Source organism: Tympanuchus pallidicinctus, unplaced genomic scaffold (assembly GCF_026119805.1).
Source record: "Tympanuchus pallidicinctus isolate F22 unplaced genomic scaffold, pur_lepc_1.0 scaffold3, whole genome shotgun sequence".
In the NCBI taxonomy this organism is placed as follows: Eukaryota; Metazoa; Chordata; class Aves; order Galliformes; family Phasianidae; genus Tympanuchus; species Tympanuchus pallidicinctus.
In genome coordinates this window covers 101,611,269-101,625,634 of record NW_026294747.1, presented here as the reverse complement: position 1 = coordinate 101,625,634, position 14,366 = coordinate 101,611,269, and the positions used below count along the sequence as shown (strand labels likewise).

Genomic DNA, 14,366 nt, shown 5'->3' with positions numbered 1-14,366 from the left:
GATTCACTGTGATTCAAAGCCTGCTTTTTCCCTTCTAGAGTGCAAATTCATTTGGTTGGCTCCTGCAGTCAGTTCCCAAAAGGCAGGCGTGAAGACTCAAAATCAAGAACAAATAAATAAATTTTACTGGTAATACACAACCCCACGATCTCGAATTTACTCAAGGAACCATTCCTGAGTTACAGGGCTGTCTTCTGCTCCTCATAATTGACATTCAGTTAGACAATGTAAGATCTCAAAGTCCTTTTACATCTTCAGTGATAACTGACAAAAACCACTGAACAACACAGTGACAAAAACAGGTCTATTCCTTAGCTTCATGTACAGCCAGTTCCAAGTTGCCACACCACTGCATTATTAGCTTTTTGCCATGAAACAAACAACAGTTTCCAGTTAGAAATGAGGACAATCAGTAACAACCAACTCCTCTTCAGACGAAAAATGAATTACCTGCTGCAGGATTCAGCAGAACTCTGGTTCAAATCAGAACCAGACCAGGCTGAAGCTCTTTATCTCAAGCTTTCCAGATTTCTGCAGTTAGAAATAAGTATTCTATAGCTGTTCAGTCTAAGAGTTTGCTAAGTCAAAAGAAATCTTTTACTACCCACATTGAAACAACTGCTTGCTTATCCTCTCTTTTTCAGATAAAAGTCTGAGAAACAAACAGAACACAGCACTCCACCTGCTAGAACAGACTACACTATGAGCCAATCCCGACCATGCAGCCCCTCCTATTTCCTCTTACTCATTTCTCTTGCTATGATATTATATCATGCCTTTATCATCAAGTCCTTCCCGTTGGTCACAAGATCCAAACAATAAGCCTGCTGCTAGGTGTACTTAGGAATTTCCTCTTCAGCCTTCTTGATGAGGTAATTAGTGCTAGTCTACTATCTCACATAACAGAAATGGGACCAGGTATTCCATTTTCCCTGGGGAATTCTGCTAATCAAGATTATTAAGACGATGTTTACTGCATTCTTATATGTGTCTGTATATATACACAAACACACATGCACATAAGCACAGAGGCATTGGTAACAGTCAGCACCACGATGTGAGGATGAAGCAGTAAAGGGACAGAGGAGGGCAGGACTATCCTCAGCAGAGGCAGCAAGCTGTCACACCAGGCTGACCCAGCTGCAGGCACAGCCTCTCTCTCACACACACTTCCCCAGCCATTTCAGGCTGTCCTGAAGGCACACCCCTGCCCTACCAAACACCTACCCTTAAGCCATATATTCCCACTGTTCCTTTTTCCCCATACAAACACTAGTGCTTGTGAATGAAAGAACCTGGTTGAAATGGGAAGAAGGCAGAAAGCAAACCATGCTTTTTGCTGGTTTAAAGCAGTTTTCAGCTAACTCAGCTCCCTGAGCTGGCCCACTGCACGGCCATACAGGAACCAGTGCTTAAAGGAGTAGTGTGGATGGGGAAGAAGGAAGCAGCTCTCTTCTGCAGCTTCCATAGCTTACCAGGAAACCACAATTCTTAAGAGTCCAATGTCTAAACCACTCTTGGCTTTGCTTCTTTCTTTTCCTAGACAGTCACCTCCCAAAGTTAATGTGAAGGATTTTCATATTGGTGCTGCTGCAGTGTTATCTTCCACACTTAACTGCCAAGAGAATAGTAATCCCCGGTGGGATGGAATCATCAGCATGCATGTTAAGCACTCTGAGTGCTTACATATGGCACTACAGGGCTGAGGGGAAGCACCAGGTGAGTCAGTACAGCCAGAATTCACAGGATCTCCACAAGCCTTAAGCCCAGGCTTGAAAGCAATGACCTCTTCCAGAGATACGAGGAGACCATGCTTTCAATTCAACCAGATGATTTTGTCATGTGAAACTGACAGGCAGCTGACAAGCAGAGAGAGATTTTGTTTTTGTTGAATACGTATGTGCTGGTAAAGAAGCTGTGCTAGACCTACAGATACAAGAATTGGCACAATTGGAAGCTGACACAAAGGAAGAAAGACAAACTTTAACTCCAAGTGTTTTGAGTTTCTTTCTTGAAGGGAAAAAAACTGCTTATGATGAACAAAAAGAACTGTTCTTTGTCCATGTTAATTTTGCAACTTCTGTCTAAATACCAGATGACAAGCAATGTGAAAGAAATATTAAAGAGCAATCCATTTTACATTTGTAAATATGTGAAATTGACTCCAGTTCCTAATTCCTACGCTGTTCACATAGAGTAACACGTTGCATCTCTACTATTTTTTTTCAATTAAAAAAAAACACAGTTAAGTGTATACTAGTATAGGCTTTCTGTCATCAAGTATCATCAACAATAACCTGGGAACAGAATAAGAATCCAAATAACTCCCAGTGAATGAGCTAAGATCATAATAAAGCAACGAATGTTGAATTTAAGAAGTCCACTCTATTTTCAGGGGTTATATTTAGCATCCACACCCATAATGGCATCAAGCTGCCTGCTCAACCAAGGCTCAGACATTTAGCTTTTTTACATGAAGCAGATACTTCAAGTGAAAAACAAAATTCCTTCTTCTCTTTCCTCCTATGCTTACATAAGTACAGGAAGACATTAAATGAAATAAAATTGCAAGCTTTGTTATAATGCAACATATAGCAGGTATCTTCCAGAAGCTAATAAATAGAATGGAGCAGAATGAGTGCAGTGTTTACTCTGGAGGGGAGAGATAACAAGGCCAAAAAAGCTATGAGGCTGATTTACACAGAACAGCCAACAGTGAGCAAAGCAAGAAGGCACTCTGTCCTGGCTGTGCTGCGTTCTCAGCATCTGAAAATCCCAGCCTCTCATTTGGAACACTGGTCTTTTTCAGAGCAATACACCCAGGTTAGCTTCCCACATAAATTTCACTCAAATCACTACTGTTATACAAGCACTGCCTTTTCCCAAAGAAAATGAGTTGTTTCAAGCTTTTGTAAAATGCATTCCATTGCTTGAACAACTTGTATGCTCTTCAGAGAAGAGCCTGGCCTATCCAGAGTTTTTCTGTAGTAGGAGGAATTAGTAACACACACTACCAATTTCACTAGTGTTATAAAAAGGCAGGTGTAGCTCTTGTCCCTTGAGGCTGCCTGGCTCAGACACTCCACTTTGACAGGTCCAGCAGTGCTAACAGCAGAACATGCCAACACACTGATCTAAGTGACTGGTAGGCTCAGAACAGAGGCGTACAAGAACCGGATTTACATCTCTTACTGGCACTGACTCCTGAATGACCTTGGTCAAGTGTTTTGATCTTGCTGACCCCATCATTCTTTGCAAAGAGAGAGAAGACTCACTTTGTTGACCTGTGAGTAAACAAAACTCAATTCACTAGAAGTTTAAGTTGAATACTTTGTAGCTTACACAATGCAATAGGACAAAGTATTTAAGTTGCAACTGTTTCTAAATGAAATCTCCTTTAGTTGATTAAATCAGTACAAGTGACTGCCAGAGAACTTCATGTTCCCTAAAGAAAAAATGACAGCATAACAAATACCCAACAGGATTACAGTAGGAACTGCTTTGGACTTTGGGACGGGACTGTATTTTATTCTACCTCATGAGTGAAGCATCCAACCTTTCTCAGTCTTTTTGTTCTAAGAAAGAAGTTATCTTGCAAAACATGACTTCGAGAGAGCTGCTATGGACTAATATTCAAGGAAGGAATATGAAAACAATCAAAGGTTACAAACATTTCAAACAGTCAGAAGAAATATTTTCAGTTCAAATCACTTACACTGGAAATTTATGGCTCTCAGATCAGCCACAAGTCACCAGGTCAAACCACAAGTGCTTATCTACCACCTGATGAGATTACATAACAATCAGGAAATGCAGCTATAAAAGCACTGCTCTTGCTACGACCTTCACATGTGAGGGTGTACAGAATTTCTTACAGGATCATGTAGGCCTTAAAGGCCTTAAAAAAAGTAATGGTTTTGGTAAACACCAATAGCCATCCCTTCCATGTAGTAAGCCTTCGTTTCCTTCCTGGAAATGATCATCAGTGTTGTATCACTACAGAAAGAAAAAAAAAAAAGTCTATCATCTCTTTGTGAATGCAGAGCAATCTGTGGCTACTGTGCTACAGAAGTTTCAGAAAAAGAAATGACAATATCAGAAAGGCTGATTTCCTCCCCATCACCTTACATCGATGTCTATAAGCCCTCAGAAATACAGCTACTCCAGACAGTCAGAGCTTTACAGAAGGAAATTCCATCCAAGAGAGGTCCAAAACAAAACAAAAAATAACTGGAGGATCCTGATAGTATTCTGGTGTTTTCCAGCTCTGCTCACTGTGCAAGTACTATTGGGGCAGTGTGTCTTTTAGGGATTTGAACTGCAGTGTTTCTGTTCACTGCGGCAGGCAGACGGTGCCCTTCTTGCAAAGCACGTGGCTGTGCAGAGTCCAACAGTCAAACTAACCTTCCTGGGATGGCACTCATTAGTAATAACACAAGTTCCACTTCTGCAAACAGTAAGTGAAAAGGTCTCCATTACAAAAAGCCATGGACACTTACTAACAAGAAGTCATTTTAAGAATACAGCCTTCTCTTAAACACAACCACGCTTCAGTATTCTCTAGGACAACAAATTATGGCTGCTGTGACCACAACTCATGGAAAGTCCTGATTTGCATGATGCTGCAGTCCGGTATGACATTACCAGCACCTGTATTTAAAAAGGAAGACAGGTGATATGAACATGCAACACTGACGTGTGCTGAGCGATCACCACTTACAGCAACTTACACAACTGCCCCAAAGAGGTGCAGGGAATTATAGGGAATTTCAATTTATCCACAGTTTTCACTGTTTCTCCCCTACAATCCATAAATGTTTCCACTTTCTGAACATTTCCTAACCTTTGGTTTCTAATAAAGGATGAGATAAATCAATGTAGCATTATTATGGACTGCACTGAACACTGACAATAAGCAGTTTTTCCCTGCTTTGTCTGAAGCACTGCAATTCTTACACTGGAGGAGGAGGGGGTGTGGTTCCTCTCCTGCTAGTAATAGAGGTAGAAAACTAGATGACAAGGTTATCTACAGAAATAAATGAACAATACTAACATTTTTAAGTCTAATCTTAGGCATTCTCTGCATCCCTCTATTGTTTATACATATTGTTCAAGGAGCATTTTCAGGACTGCCTTTCACTTTATAATATTTTTCTGAAATCTATCAGCAGAAAACTTCCCTTAACTTCAGAAGGACTAAACACAGCTGCTTCTGGTAGTCCAGTATTACTTTGAACAGCCACAGAAAAACAAAGCAGCTGAAGGAGCTGGCAGTCGACACAGAGAGGCCACTCCTGATGATTTCTGATAGATCATATCACTCCCATGTTCACAAATGGCAAGGAGAAAGACGTGGGGAACTACAGACCTGCCAGCCTCGCTTGCATCCCTGGCAGCTCATCCTGGGAACCATTTCCAGGCACATGAATAACAAGAAAGTCATTAGTAGTAATCAACACGTATTCACTAAGGGAAACTCATGCTTGAACAACTTGATTAGCATCTAAGATTAAACAATCCAGATAATGAGAGAGAAGTGTATATTGTCTACTCTGATTTCAATAACACCTTTGCAAGGAAAGGCAATAGCAGATAACCAGTTCTAAATTACCCCCAAAAAGGAAGATGTTTCTTTCTTTAACTGGACTGTGACCATCTGCATACCCATGCCAAGGATCAGGGCTCTCCAGATACTCCAGAAATAAGGACGTCCAGGTAGGGATCTTTCCCGTGTGGCAGCCAGCCCTTTCTTGAGGTTTAGCGAGGGGAGGGACCAGGTCCCATCCCTTCTTGTTGCACAGGGCCATTGCTTTCAGCTAGTTCCCAGGGCTGGCTGTGTCCCCATAAGACCAGAGAAAAATGCTGTGCCAGTTTTGTTTGACTTTTAAAAATGTTTCCAAATAAGTTTGCTAAGAACAAATAAATGAAGAAGGCATAAAGAAATTGGTCTCTCAGTTAGCTTGCATATACTTCAAACATCTAGAAACATTTGACACATTAAGTTTGAGGATAATATTACTCACAACAGAGAATATAATTTGTGGGCATCTTGCTCAGGAAAGGGTACTCAGAAACACAGTCTGAACCGAAAATTACTGGAATTAAAATATTCAAATTAATTTTTAAGCAAGTTCTCATTTCATATCACAAAGGAAAATACATACGTATACCCTAAAAACTTTCAGTATTTCCCCCCTTCTGTTCAGATAGGTGTTGGGAGCTAAGATTACTTCATAAGCACACAAATACATGCTAGCTAATGTTAGCCACTAAAACTAAAATCTTACCTACCAACATGTAACCGGTTTTGATTATATTAGAGCTCAGAGTGTAGCAGTTTCACAATCAGCTTATGCTTACTGAAGGCTTTCTCACCTGACACCAAAGCCTCAGCCACTTATTGCTTCCTTTGCCTCACTGCTAAGACGTGCTCAGCTGCCCAAAGGATTGGATCAGATCAGATAGACAATCCTATTAAAAACTAACCTTTAAAAAAAAACGAACAAAAAAACAGTTCTCAACTAAATCATGGAAATTGCTTCCCAGCACAGTGATACAGGAAGAGGTGGGAAAGGGAATCTGCAGTCAGATTGCCCCAATAGGCAGCAATATGGTCTTGTGTCACAATAAGCCGGTAACAAAACTTTGCAAGAGCTTTTACACCAAGCTCCTCTGACATTTTCTTCTATTTCTCTGACTCCTCCACTGCTCTGAAATTCTGCCGTAAATGCAAGCAAAACCAATTTGGAACAGGCTGCCCAGAGAGGTTGTGAATGCCTCATCCCTGAAGGCATTCAAGGTCAGGCTGGATGAGGCCCTGGGTAGCTGAGCAGATGACTGGCAGCTCTGCCCACAGCCGGGGTTGGAACTAGATGATCTTTAAGGTCCCCTCCAACCTAAGCTATTCAATGATTTTATGACTCAAAAGAGCTCTAGTATATATCAGAATACTTTAAAAAAAAAAAAGGGGGAGGGGGGCAGGAGAAAAAAGGGAAAGAAAGAGTTCTCAAGGAAATAGGACAGCTACAAGTCACAGTACTGTTGGGGTTTAGAGCATCTAATGGATTGCAAGTTGCAAGGTTAGACAACAATCCTGTCCAGAGACGCAGTAAGAAAGCAAAGAATCGACTCCAGTCACTAACTAATTTAACTAAAGCAAATCTGCCAACATAATAGAATTTAAGACTCTGAGCTAATCTGTTCGTGCTATCAATAAGCTTCTTAGCCAGACAATCATAAGCAGGATGACTATAGGGCATGACTTTTTGCACTGTAATCAATGCAAATAAATGATGAATCAAAGTTCAAATAAAGGACAGTTTTAAACAAAGAATATTAATGGTGAACACCTGAAATTAATTTAGCTGACAACACATCACTCACCATAAAGTAAAATAAGAATGCTTGTGAACTTGCCTAGTTATCTCAATCAATCCAGACAGGCAGGCAAGCTTCAAGTCAGCACGTGGCACTAAGAGGTACCTACATTAACAGAAAGCTAGTTTTCCATGTTTTTCTCTCTCCCAGTTACCCTGATCCCACAGCTGAATCCACAAAGCTGACCCCTCCACACAAGAGCAGCATTCCAAGGAGGCAGTGGTATTGCTCATGGAATTTCAATGACACAGACATGACTCAGAAACATGTACCTGCACTGCACAGGCATGGTAGATCACAAACCAGTTCTACAGTCCCAGAATGACAAAGCCAACTACATTAAGTGCACTGCCTGCAACTCGAATGTGTACAAAGACTAGAAAGTATTTATCCTATCTGTTACATTTTTACGATGGCCCTGAAAGATGCTTGGCAAACAGCTGCTGTTTGTCTGGAGTCTATTCCTCTTAATGGCCCTTACACAACACAGAAGTGAGTCTCATTCAAAGCAGAAACGAGGAACAGTTCGATCATCACACAGGAAGATGGCACTGTGCCTTTGGTCACTTTACAAGCAATCCGAGCATTATTTATTCCCTATATATAACTGTGATCGTGGTAGATCGCTAAGCTTTCTACAGCAGCAGAACTTGTACATTTGAAAACAAAAACAGCTCAGAAGGGAAACAATCAGTTATAAAAAAAAGCCTACAGGTAATAGTTCTCTGATCAACTAAAATACAGCTCCTAATTCTATGTTCTGCTTAATGAGACCTCCTGTATCTGTTCTTGCCTTATGAAAAAAAAAAAAAACAACAGCACCTAAAAGCTACTGATAAGTTTTGTAAGAATTAAAATGGGGTTATTCCTGAAGTTACACCAGTGATGTCACTGGCCTAGAATTGGACACTTGCTAGAGGAAGCAGTTTTTGTAAACAGAATAGTATTACTGGGTCAGAGGGAAAAATGTTTCTTCCAAAATTTGAAGCAAATAACGTTTTTTTACAAACAGGAAACACTCCCCTAACCCTGAGTACCACACACACTGTACAAGATCCAGGTAACTCAGAACAAAAGGTGAGATACAAATACTACTTCTGATGGTAGTAGCAGGAGTGCTAAACCACCCAATTTTGGAAGTTAAAGAAAAATATTTTAAGGACTCAGCAAAGAAAAGCATTTATAAAAATACAAGGAAGCAAAGCAAGAAAAAATATGTAAGTTACGCTTTTACTTCCCCCCTATTTCTTCCCCACTCCCAAGGGAAGGTTTAAAGAACATAGGAAATAATCAAGAAAAAACACATACAGCTATCAGAGAGTGAAAGCTTTGTTTTTAACTTCTTGCCTTTAAATGTTGCAGATACTGCCTCAACAGCACTCGTTCTAAGAATGCTTTCTACTAAACTATTAAAAATCAATAAATCTTGCATTAATGTACTACCATGGCAGATATAGTGGGAAGCTTCAGCATTTTTCCTTCTAACTGCTTCATACTCATACAGTGAAAACAGTACAAAACACAGTTTTGATCAAAAATATTTAACCTGTACTGATTTGTCCAATTCTAATCTCACTCTTCTATCCCTACATGGATTGGTTAGATATTTCAGAACACAAAAGGAACTGTTAGAGGACATGGAAAAGCTATGATCAAGTTACTGCTACAAAAGCAGCTGGCACTGCTACAGGACAGAGAACACATGAAGCAGCAAGGAGCTCAGCTGTGAGCTGCAGCAGAGAACACCAGGAACCTGCAGGCAGGACATCCAAACTGCTCTAGACCGTGTCTTCCATCTGATCTTGCTCTCTGCCACAGGCAACGTCACCGACTCTCATATGCATTCCAGAAGCTGATAAAGTGCCAAATTAACATCCATTAAAATACATGGCAAGACTTGCAGATCACATGCCAGTATTGCTTCACTAGCCAGAACTCTGGATTAAACCAGTCCAATGATCAGACACAGCAGCAATAGCTTCACATTTTACTGAGACTTTACGCATACACAAACAAGGCACACCGAAGGTGTTTACACATGCGCCAAATGACGTGAACACTTTCTCAACACACTAAGAAGTTTTGTTGGTTTGCTTTTCGCCCTACATCCAGAGAGTTAGTTCTACTGCTGTCATCCAACACATGGTTAAATCTTTTGTTAAGTGAGAACCCATGCATGCAGCTGACAGAAACTTTTGTTTTACTTCAACAGAAAGGCAAACTCTATCCATGTATTCAGCTGCCTGGGCTCCTCTTAACACAGTGGCTCACAGTGGCTGAGAACTCTGCCTTCGATTACAATATTTACAATATGTGCTCCTCCACAATGATGCTCACTGGAAAACAGAAGACAAACAGCTGTAATCATGGTTTAATATTATATGTGCTGCTAAAATTATTCTTATCTGTTGACATCAGGCTTAATTGTAACAGGTCACAGTGCCTAAGAGAAGGCACAGCTTTGTGCATCCAGCTTCTGGGGTGGGAAAGAACACACCTTCCACCACACTTCTTGTGGAAGCTCCAGAAGAGCAGTTAACAGAAGCAACGTAGGATCACGTTATATCAGCAGAATATCCCAAGTGGGAAGGGACCAACATGGATCACTGAGTCCAACCCCTGGCTCCACACAGCACCAGCCACAATTCAGAACCAATGTCTGAGTGCATTATCTAAACACTCCCTGAACTCCGGCATTTGGGGCCGTGCCCACTGCCCTGGGCAGCCTGTTCCACACTCCCTGTCCTCTGATGCAGAACCTGTCCCTAACCCTCCTCACCTGACCCTCTCCTGACACAGCTCCATGCCATTAAACAACTCCAGTATGGACAGAAGCAAGGGCCCCACTCACGAAACATGAAACTGTGTAATGTACAACAGTAAAAGTATGCACCTGATCATCAGAACTGTTGTTTTTTGTCATCGTTGCTCTCCAAAGGTCTTTATGCCTGTGATTTAATCTCAGTGGACTGAACGGTTCAAATAAGGCTACAGCTGCCAAGGCAGCGTCCACACGGAGCTTCTCACAAAGAAACGCAAGCACAGGAGGAGAAGTCTGGCCTCCCACCCACTGACAGATGCTCCATTCCTTGTACATTTGCTCCTGCTTCCTAATTTTACAGAAAACATGAGCTTATCTAAACACGAAGTTCAAAGCAGCCAGCTGCAAATCAGCGGACGCTGAGACTTCAGCCCTGCTAAAAATATAATGGAATATTTTAGTCATTTTAAACAGAACCTCTGAAAGCTATCTGTAATCCCCGACACTAAGGAAACCAAGTCAATATTTAAAGTCCTCCCCAGCGGCTAGGAAAGCTCCCTCTCTAGGGGGGATCCTCCCGGCTGACGGCAGCAGCGCCGTACCTGTCGATAATTTACAGATCCAGTTTAGCGAGCGATCCCCGACGTCGGTGAGCAGCCGAACCCGGCTGCCCCGTTCCATCAGCGGCCGGAGGGGACAAAAGAGCACACGCGAGCGACAGAGCCCGGCTCCCGCCCGCTCCCAGCCGGCCGGCCGTGAAGGTCGCCGGGGGCTGCAGGGAGCGGGAGCCGCGTCGTACCGCCCGGCGACCCACTTCGCCGCCCAGCCAAGGGAGCGGGCCCCGCGCGCTCGCCTCCGACTCCCGCTCGCTCACCTGCGCTCAACGCGCACCCCCCCCACCGGCTGCAGCCGCTCACCGCGCCCCGCTCACTCACCCCTCTGCGGGCCCCCTGGGCGGCGGGACGCAGGCGGCGGCACCCCCGCCGGCGGGGGGAGCCCGGCTGCCGGCGGCGGCCACCGCCGGGCCGCTTCGCCCCTCACGGCCGGCCCGCGGCCCGCGGCCCCTCAGCGGCGCGGGCAGGGCGCGGGGGCTGCTGGGGCCGGCGCGCTGCTGCGGCTGCTGCTTCGCCCTCCGCCCGCCGGCGCCGCATGAGCCCTCCGCCGCTCCCGGCTCTTCTCGCCTCTCCGGCCGCCCGCTGTCGCGCGGCGCCCGCAGACAGCCGCAAACCCCTCCCGCCGGCGGCGTGCAGCCGGGCCGCGCGGCGTCTTCGGTGGGCGGGCAACCGAGGGGCGGCCGCGGCGCAACCCCCGGCGGCCATTACCTCATGGCCCGGCCCCGCCGCGGGAGGGGCGGCCCGCCCGATCCGGGGGTGCCGGGGGACGGGGTCGAGCGAGGCGGGAGTTGGGGTGGTGGTGGAAGTTAGGCGCTCCGAGTGGGTATTGCTGCGAGTTTGGGAGGAGGAGTGCTGCCCGTGTCCTGGCGGAAAGTTGCGGTGTGAGGGCAAGATGCGCCAATACCAGAAAATGCCCACGGGAAGGGCTTCTGGTCTTGCCCCGCCGACAGAGAAAAGCTTCGGTCTGGGTTCTTAATGGATCGTAAAACAAAGCAAACTATAGGGAATGACGGCTCGCCTTTTCTGCAGCTCACCGAGCTATCTGTTGTTGGAGGGACTGTTTGCTAGTGAGGAAGACCAGAGCTGCGTCTGAGGCTGTAAGGCAGGAACGTTGCAGCGGTGCTAATGACAGGAGTCAGGAAGCACATGATGTATGTGAACACAGCGAAGTACACATGGATTCAGGGTTTGACTCTGGACAACCCATAAGAAGAAATGGCCCAATGGTTTCCTATGTAAACAAAGACACACGGGTTAGCTTGGGTGACAGAAAACGGAAAACTGCTCAGAGGAGCAGCCTGCTCTCCCTGGCTTCGTGGAGGAGCCAGGCAGTCACTGCTGGGTTTCCCTAGGGCTGCCCTCACCACTCCTGCTGTTTGAGTCATGATTCAGTTCACCAACATGACAGAACCAATGTTGTCTTTGTATATTTTCTGCCAAATTAGTGAAACAAGTAGGTTAGCCTTCAGCTCATATGAGTATCAGGAGGGAACATAAATGAAGAGATGAAGCTGTGTGTACGGGAGGACCTTATTCCTTTGGTAGCACTGCACTCACATCATGTCAGTATTCTCAAACCAACTCAAACCAACTATCCCAAAAGTAGGAATCTCATGCTACTGCTAAGAAATTCAGCGCCTGGGCGTCACCTTAACCCAAACCCTTCCACTTCTCACACTCACTTGCATGTTGCAATGCTTCCTTTGTGCCCAGTATTCTATACATGTGATGTGGGTTGGACTGTGAGGTAAATCAGAGGGATTTAAAGGATACTTTTCTGATAAAGTCCCAAAACAGAAGTTGTGGGAAGAAGAACGAGTCTGTGCAGTGGTAAACAAGAGGCAGAACCATCCTTTGAGCAGCAGCAAGTCACTAATTATTATAATAATGTGTAACATCAGCCCAAGAGACCAGTGAGGAGGAAGGGTCTGCAGGGTGAAAGGGAAGTGTTTTTGAGGAACAGAGGTTGCTCTGTGCTTTGAAGAATGGAGTGAGAAGGAGAAGGAAAGTGAAGATAGACTGGTATAGGACAAAAAAAAAAAAAAAAAAAAGAGCTTTCAGTTCCACAAAGCCAGAGGAAGACACAGAGCAAAAATATCATGGCATTAGAACACAAGAACAAAAATTCAGTGCTGAAAAACATATAAGACAGAAGGACAGAAAGACAGAGAAAACTAAGTAGAAAAGTGCATGAAGATGCACACCAACAGCAGAGAGAAACAAGTCTGCGTGACTGCAGACTTCTGGTAGAGAAGAACCAATTGATCTGTCCACTCTGTAGGGAACAAGGATTCGAGATGAACTTCTGAGGCTGAGAGAAGTCTTGTTAGAGCGTGCGCAAGTCCTTAACAGTGGGATGAATGGCAATGATAGAGGTAAAATTTCCCTAAAATGTCCATCATAGTTCTTCTATATAGCTCTTTGTAGCTTTTAAACTAAAACATCTTCAATTACATTTACACAACTGTGATTTATGTGTGTTAAAAACAATTTTTTAAACAAAACAGACAATCCTATATTTTTGTTTATGAACGAATACATTATTTTTAAATGCGCAGATTAAGTGTTCAACCAATTTGCAAGAAACTGAAATTAGTTCATGAATCACAAGCTAAATAGTTCCAAATGTGGAAACTAGACTTACTTGAATACTACAGATTTGAAAAAAAATTAGTCTGTACATACACAGAATATTAACAATGGCTATTTAGCAAGCTTTACTCTCAGAAATGATTGTAGAAAATCTGAATTTCATGAAAGTATGTAGCAAATGTATGCCTTTTTCTCATTATGAAATGATTATGTGTATTGTGACCAGATGACCTCATGTTAAAAGCAGTTTTTGCCTATACCATATCATACTATGGCTGGACTATCTCTATATTTGCCTATACACCATGTCCCAACAGTACGTAAGTTAATCCATATTTTGATGTGATGAGTTCTGCCTAACATAAATGAGGTTGCCAGCATAGAAGGGAGAGGAGATGCCACACAGAGAAGATCGAGGAGGAATCCCAGCAGCTACCCAGGAGAGAGCACATCAGGGTTGAGAACATGGGGTTAAGAGACTACCAGCCTCTTGCATGTGTGTTGCAAGTTAGCTGTGCTTTCTTTTTTTGTTCTGCTGATACCTGGTGTTACTGGTCCCATTTCTTACACTTCTTTTATATCGGCATGAACTAAATAATGTTTTAAGCCCTCTGATGGATGTAAAGGGAAATGTCTGTATAATTTTGCCCATCCAACAACTTTCCTTGTTTAAATTGCGTTTTTTTGTAAAGCTATCACTATTGCTTCTACTTGAATATCTATCAAAACACACAGAATTCTACAAGTTGTCTGGCTGACTGTAAAAGGGTTGTGGCAGCCCCTGCTAACGGTACAAGCTGGGGGATGTAAGGATGGAGCACAGCCCTGCCAAAAAGGCCTTGCAGGTACCGGTGGATGGCAAGCTGGACATGAGCCAGCACTGTGCCCTCACAGCCCAGAAGGCCAACTGTATCCTGGGCTGCATCCAAAGAAGCATGGCCAGCAGGGCGAGGGAGGTGATCCTGCCCCTCTGCTCTGTGCTGGTGAGGCCTCACCTGGAGTACTGCATCCAGATGTGGAGT

The 14,366-nt window shown here is 43.8% G+C and overlaps 1 protein-coding gene across 1 annotated transcript in view; it reads right to left on the bottom strand.

Annotated features, from left to right (window-relative positions):
- TRAK1 (trafficking kinesin protein 1) overlaps window positions 1-11,156 on the bottom strand; it is a 124,616-nt gene extending 113,460 nt beyond the window's left edge. The window contains exon 1 of the mRNA XM_052694288.1: window positions 11,074-11,156. The gene's annotated coding sequence lies outside the window, so the exon portion shown is untranslated. The remainder of the gene's footprint in view (window positions 1-11,073) is intronic.
- Between the last annotated feature and the right edge of the window lie 3,210 nt (window positions 11,157-14,366).